The following is a 7,142-nucleotide window of genomic DNA, read 5'->3' on the forward strand; positions in this document are numbered from 1 at the left end:
TTTTTTTTTTGAGACAGAGTCTCGCTCTGTCGCCCAGGCTGTAGTGCAGTGGCCAGATCTCAGTTCACTGCAAGCTCTGCCTCCCGGGTTTACGCCATTCTCCTGCCTCAGCCTCCCGAGTAGCTGGGACTACAGGCGCCCGCCACCTCGCCCGGCTAGTTTTTTGTATTTTTTAGTAGAGACAGGGTGTCACCGTGTTAGCCAGGATAGTCTCAATCTCTTGACCTCGTGATCCGCCCGTCTGAACCTCCCAAAGTGCTGGGATTACAGGCTTCAGCCACCGCGCCCAGCCTCCTATTTCCATTTTTTACAGATTTCAAAACAGAGACTCAGAAGGAGCAGCAAATTGCCCAAGGCCTCTCTACTAGGCAGGGAAACAGAACCAATAAGCCCTATATGTATCACGCTAGGCCAGCAAGTCCCAAGATCTGCAGAGTGAGTCTGCAAGCTGGAGACCCAGGAGAGTGGTTTAGTTCCAGTCCAAGTCCAAAGTTATCTGGGTATCCCATGGTGCAGTCGGACTGACACCATCAAATTGTGAAATGGCTAAAACTAACCATTACAGCTAAAAAGTGGATTAGCTGGGGCTCAAACCCCATTCTATCTGACTAGAAAACCCTTTGCTGCAGAAGCCACTGGGCAGAGACCCAGGCCTCTTCTGTCCTAGCCTGGACTCCAGGGTTGTGCCAGCTAGAGAGAAGCAGCCAGTCACCAGCCAGGTTAGGCTATGGGCCTGTCAGATTAACCCAGCAGGGCTTGAGGAAGGAGCTAACCAGTGGCCTCTGTTTTAGGTGGAACTCCACAAAAGGCTTTACACCTTCTTGGGAGGACAGGTGAGGGCAAGGAGGTTGGGGCTTCAAAAGAGCTGTCCTACAGAAGCTCTTTTCACTTTTCCTGTTCAAAACACCTTAGTGCTCATCACCCCATTTCACCTCAGCAACTCTGAAAGTGGGGCGGGAAAAAATACCCATTGGACAGATGGAGAAACCAAGATGCAGAGAGGTGAAAGTGAAGTGACTTGCCCAAGGTCACAGCTGAGAAGCAGAATCACAGGGCCCAGGACCCTGGAAACTCACATTCCTCCTGTTCTACAGAGAAAGGAGAGACCTAAAGAGGAATGTCCCAGCCAGGCACAGTGGCTCATGCCTGTTAATCCCAGCACTTTGGGAGGCTGAGGTGGGCAGATCACTTGAGTCCAGGAGTTCAAGACCAGCCTGGGCAATAGGGCAAAACTCCATCTCTACAAAAACAAAAATTGCCAGACGTGGTGGCGCATGCGTGTGGTCCCAGCTACTCGGGAAGCACAGGTTGGAGGATTGCTTGAGTTTAGGAGATGGAGGCTATAGTGAGCTATGATCATGCCACTGTACTCCAGCCTGGATGACAGAGCGAGACCTTGTCTCAAACAACAACCACGAAAAAAGAAATGTCCCCATTCTGCTGATGAGGAAGTGGAAACACAGAAGGTTGGGTCTCCTTCAAGCCGCTCAGTGAAAAGTGATCAAGCCCTCAATTGTCCTGGGCGTTTTCTTCATTCCTCCACAGCACTTGGCCTTTCTACTGTCCAACAGCCCAGAGTTTACAAAATACTTGGCATGGCCACAGTATCTTGGGTTCAAGGTTATGCCACTGCCAAACCAGATACAACTTCACTCACATCCAGTACAAAGGTCCAAAGAGGGGAAAGGATATCCCATGTCACCAGCAAATCAGGAGCTAACTCCAAAGGCTGTTTTCCTGGCCCATCCCTTTCAGTAGTGGAATAGAGACTTGGCTGGTGGGACCAGCCTCCAGGTGACCCTAGTAATTGCTTGCGGGGAGGGAGGTTCTGAGGCCTAGAAATGGCAAGTGGTCTGAGGTTTCACGTTAAAACCTGTTTCTGCTGTAGCCCAGCAGTCGGTGAACACCAGGTACTTTCTGATGGTGATTGAGGTTGGTGCAGGGCTGCATTATCTGCTCTACATCCCACCATGAGAACACACCAGGAGTGGGGGCTTTCCACCCAGATCCCCAAGAAGTTGCTCCATCATTCTGTCTCACCACAACCATTTCCTTCTCTAAAAACGCCCTTCCCTGCAAGCCCTGAGACCAGCCAGGCTCTCACCACAGAGTACATGCAGACTTGCTTCTTCAGCTGTGGCTACACCAGGCTCAGGAATGTCCCAGGAGGCCCTCCTATCTCTGCTGCTGCCACAAGCTGAGGGCGTGTCGGGGACTGGCCTCAGTAAAGGTTGGGCCTGGAGCTACCGCCTCTCTGAGAGAGTAATGCTCCCAACCCCTGCAAAGCAGTTTACATCCAACAACTCACTTAATCCTCACAGCTGTCTTGTGGGGATGGAAATAGTCATTATCAATGGCCATTTTACAGAAAAGGAAACTGAAGACAGGGAAGTAACTTAGGGTGACACAGCTTTTCAGCCTGACTCTGAGCTGTCTGCTTCTCTTAAGGGGCTGCTCGGTGGACTCAAAAACAGTATTGAGTATCAGGTTTTGGTTTTTGTTCTGCTATCAGAAAATTTTTTGAAGATGTCTGGGAAATAGGTAAGACTTCTAATGATGCTAAAGCAGGAAGAGTCCCCCAGGATGGGGAAACTGAGGCAGCGGGGAGGAGACATGTCTTAGCTAAAGTTGCACAGCAGGTGAACTGGCTGGTGCTGGACCCAGCGGCAGGAAGTACCCGCTAAGCTTGGACCTGGATTCATAGGCCGGCCAGCCAGGCTGCTGCCCTTTATCCCTAAGGCCTCTGTTTCTCTGCTGTGTAGGCCAGGCCCTCCTGGAGGTCACGCCTCAGTCATCAGTGATGGGGTGACAGACTGTGGGAGCCGGAGTGCGGCTGCAGTAGGAAACCAGCTTGGTTGCATCAGTACTCGGGTTCCAGCCCTGCCTAGTTAGGCAAGGGCACCCCCCCACCTTTGCTACAAGTTTCCCACCACTCCAGCCCCACCCTGCCCCCTCCCTTCACCCCGACCCAGGATGGCTCTGCCCCTAGTGATGCTCTCACTATGAGGGGCAGAGCCTCTCATCCCAGCCTGTGCCAGGCAGGAGCCCTGATCCCACACGTGGCAGGACCCACCTTGGGAGGTGGAGGATTCTCTCTCTAGGAGAAAGAGGATTCTGCTGGTGGATGACACCTGCTATTACTGACTCATTCATGCATTCAGTCTCTTCTAAGTTTATTCATTCCATCAACATTTTTTTTTTTTTTTTTTTTTTTTTTTGAGACCGAGTCGCTGTCTGTTGCTAGGCTGGAGTGCAGTGGCACGATCCTGGCTCACTACAACCTGACTCCCTGGTTCAAGTGATTCTCCTGCCTCATCCTCCCAAGTAGCTAGGATTACAGGCATATGCCACCACGTCCAGCTAATTTTTGTATTTTTACTAGAGCCAGGGTTTCACCATGTTGGCCAGGATGGTCTCGATCTGACCTTGTGATTCGCCCACCTCGGCCTCCCATCAACACGTTCCTTTTGTTTGTTTTTTGAGATGGAGTCTGGGAGGTGAAGGATTCTATCCCTAGGAGTAAGAGGATTCTGCTGGTGGATGATATCTGCTCTTACTGACTCATTCATGCATTCAATCTCTTCTAAGTTTATTCATTCCATCAACACATTCTTTTTGTTTGTTTTTTGAGATGGAGTCTGGCTCTCTTGCCCAGGTTGGAGTGCAGTAGCATTATCTCGGCTCACTGCAGCCTCCGCCTCGAGGGTTCAAGCGATTCTCCTGCCTCAGCCTCCCAAGTAGCTGGAATTACAGACACGTACCACCACGCCCAGCTAATTTTTTTTCTTTCTTTCTTTTTTTTTTTTTTTTTTTTTTTTTTTTTTTTTAGAGACAGAGTTTCGCTATGTTGTATAGGCTGGTCTCAAATGCCTGACCTCAGGTGATCCACCCACTTCAGCCTCCTAAAGTGCTGGGATTACAGGCACGAGTCACAACACCCGGCCTCCATCGCAAATTCTCCAGCCCCTTCTAAGAATTAGAAGGCCACACTGGGTCATGCCTTCTGCTGGACCCTGGGGACACAGAAATGAATAAGGTGGACATGGTCCTGCCCTGGAGGAGTTTAGAGGGTAGAGGGGCACTGTGTCATGTGTCTGATGCTATAACACAAAGATAGACGTGGGACAGCAGCAAGACAGAGGGAGTGTGATGTATGGGAGCAGCAAGGCAGGGAAAGATACAAAGGGGGACAGCATCTGCCTTGGAGGAAGAAGGGAGCAGTAGTTGGCTAGATGAAGAGTTAATAGTAGCAACCCCAATACAAACTCTGCAGGCATTTACTGTGTGCCAGAAGCTTTATTCTCATTAATTTTTTTCTTTTTCTTTTTTTTTTTTTTTTTTTTTTTTTTGAGATGAACTCTCACTCTGTCACCCAGGCTGGAGTGCAGTGGCACGACCTCCATTCAGTGCATCCTCTGCCTCCCAAGTTCAAGTGATTATCTTGCCTCAGCCTCCTGAGTAGCTGGGATTACAGGCATGCGCCCCCATGCCCAGCTAATTTTTGTATTTTTAGTAAAGACAGGGTTTCACCGTGTTGGCCAGGCTGGTCTCGAACTCCTGACCTCAGCTGATCCTCTCACCTCAGCCTCCCAAAGTGCTGGGATTACAGACATGAGTCACCTCACCTGGCCCTCATTTATTTCCATCTTTACAACAAACCTGGGAAGCAGATATTATCAGCCCCCTTTTACAGATGAGGAAATTGAGGCTCCAAAAGGTTAAATGAATTTCCAAAGTGGTATAACTCAAAAGCACAAAAGCCAGAATTTGAACCAGGTTTGTCTATCTCCAAATTCAGTGCTAAATTTAGACCTAGAGTTAAGTTAAAAAATACAGGATGGTAACTGCAAAGGACTGGAGGCTATATCCAAAAGATTAACAATGGTAGTCTCTGGGGGGATGAGTTTACATTGTTATGCATTGATGTACATTTGAATTATGAGACAAGAGATGTCCATATATGCTGGAATTCACAATGATTCCTATGGTACATTAGTTTCATTTTCTCTGATTCTTTTCTTTACCCCAGAAATGGAAATTGCTTAAGTGCATTTTTTTTCTTGAATACAAAAATATAGGATCCTTTTTTTGAAAGTCAGATGTCAATTTTAGGATGACCATTACTAGTGAGATTTTTTTCCCCTTTGTGTTTTCCTAACTTACTATATCAAGCATGTCTTTCATAATTTGAAAGTAATGTTATTTTTAAGAAATGAATTGCACACATCAAGGACTGGAGTGACCCAGCCGACGCAAGTGCCTGCAGTTCCTGAGAAGAAGGCTTGGGGGTTTTGGGTGACCTCAGACCAGAGTGAGTCAGCGGGGTGAAGTGGCTGCCAAAACACCAGGCAAGCAAGTAGAAACACAGTCCCAGATTTGAGAAGGAAACCTCCCCTTCTCCTCTGGGCTGATCAAGCTTCATTTGAGGCTCAGACATACAGGAGAGCTACCCTAAAGCTGAAGAGAGACCTAAGGACAGCTGAGGGACCTTGGAGAACAGGCCTTTAGGGGAAGGTCTTTACAGTGCATACGCAGTTGGCATGCCTGTATGAACAGGCTTGACCAGGGGGTTTACCCTGCCCAGATACATAGTGAGCTACCTATTACTGGAAGTACACAAGGAAAGACCAGAAGACTACCTTATATTAAAGGGCAGCTGTGTGGGTGATAGACTGCATTAGCAGACAACCCAAATATTAAGACAGACAGCGTTTGTAGGACATGGGGGGGGAAAAGATAGATAACCAACTTAACATCTCAGAAGGAATATGCTAGAACTGTCAATAGTAAGCAATAGTGGTGACAGAATCATTTGTTGAGTACCAATTGGGTACTAGGCATATTACATAGATATCAGTGGTTTTCAAACTTGAAGTACACCAGAATTTCCTGGAGGGTGTGTTGTAACACAGATTGCTGGGCCCCATGCCCAGGGTTTCTGATTTAGTATATCAGAAGTGGGGCTACTTCACAGGTGATGTTAATGCAGCTGGTCTGGAGACTACACTTTGATATACATGATCTTATTTATTTGTCATAGCCACCTTATAATGGAGGTTCTGTTATCCCTATTTTCCAGGTCAAAAAGAAAAAAAAACAAAACGAAACAAAAACATCATCTGAGGCTTCTCAGAGTTAAAATTACTATTTGTAGCTAGTAAGTGGCAGAACCAAGATCTTTGAATCCAGATTTTTTTTTAAGCAGGCTTAATTCATTTTATTTTTTCTTGTGTAAAAACTCTGTTGACCAGGGCAGTGATTCACACCTGTAATCTTAGCACTTTGGGAGGCCGAGGCATACAGATCACTTGAGCCCAGGAATTCCAGACCGGCCTGGACAACATGGCAAACCCTGTCTCTACAAAAAACACACAAAAAATTAGCTGAGGACGGTGGTGCATGCCTGTAGTCCCAGCTACTAGGGTTGGGGAGTGGCTGAGGCAGGAGGATTGTTTGAGCCCTGGAGGTCATGCCACTGCACTCCAACCCGGGTAACCCTGTCTCAAAAAACAAAACAAAACTCTATCTTGTATACATAGCTGGAACCTGGGTCCTCCGCACAGAGACTCTGGTCTGGATCTTGATGAGATGGTCATGAACTCCTGATAGGGAGACTTGATAGGGAAACTTGATGAATATGGTGTCTCTCCAAAGGTTGGGGGTCAGATAGCTATGATTCTTGGAGATGGCATCAAAGGTGGCCTTGGCGAAGTTGCCCAGGTGGCAGTGCAGCTTTGGGTTATGCTATGCCCATGATTTCTCAGCTCTTTTTTTTTTTTTTTTTTTGAGATGGAGTCTCTTGCCCAGGCTGTAGTGCAGTGGCGCCATCTTGGCTCACTGCAACTTCTGCCTCCTGGGTAGCTGGGACTACAGGCGCATGCCACCACACCCAGCTAATTTGTTGTATTTTTAGTAGAGACAGGGTTTCACTATGTCGGCCAGGATGGTCTCAAACTCCTGACCTTGTGATCCGCCCGCCTCAGCCTCCCAAAGTGCTGGGATTACAGGCATGAGCCACCGTGTCCAGCCGATTTCTCAGCTCTTAACAGCTCCAGGGTGCTCATGTTGTGGGCTCTCTGCTGGGGCAGTACTTTTTCTTTCTGTTATGATGGAATACACCTGGCTGAGGTGTAGCACTGGTC

This window comes from Piliocolobus tephrosceles, chromosome 1, assembly GCF_002776525.5.
Source record: "Piliocolobus tephrosceles isolate RC106 chromosome 1, ASM277652v3, whole genome shotgun sequence".
NCBI lineage: Eukaryota > Metazoa > Chordata > Mammalia > Primates > Cercopithecidae > Piliocolobus > Piliocolobus tephrosceles.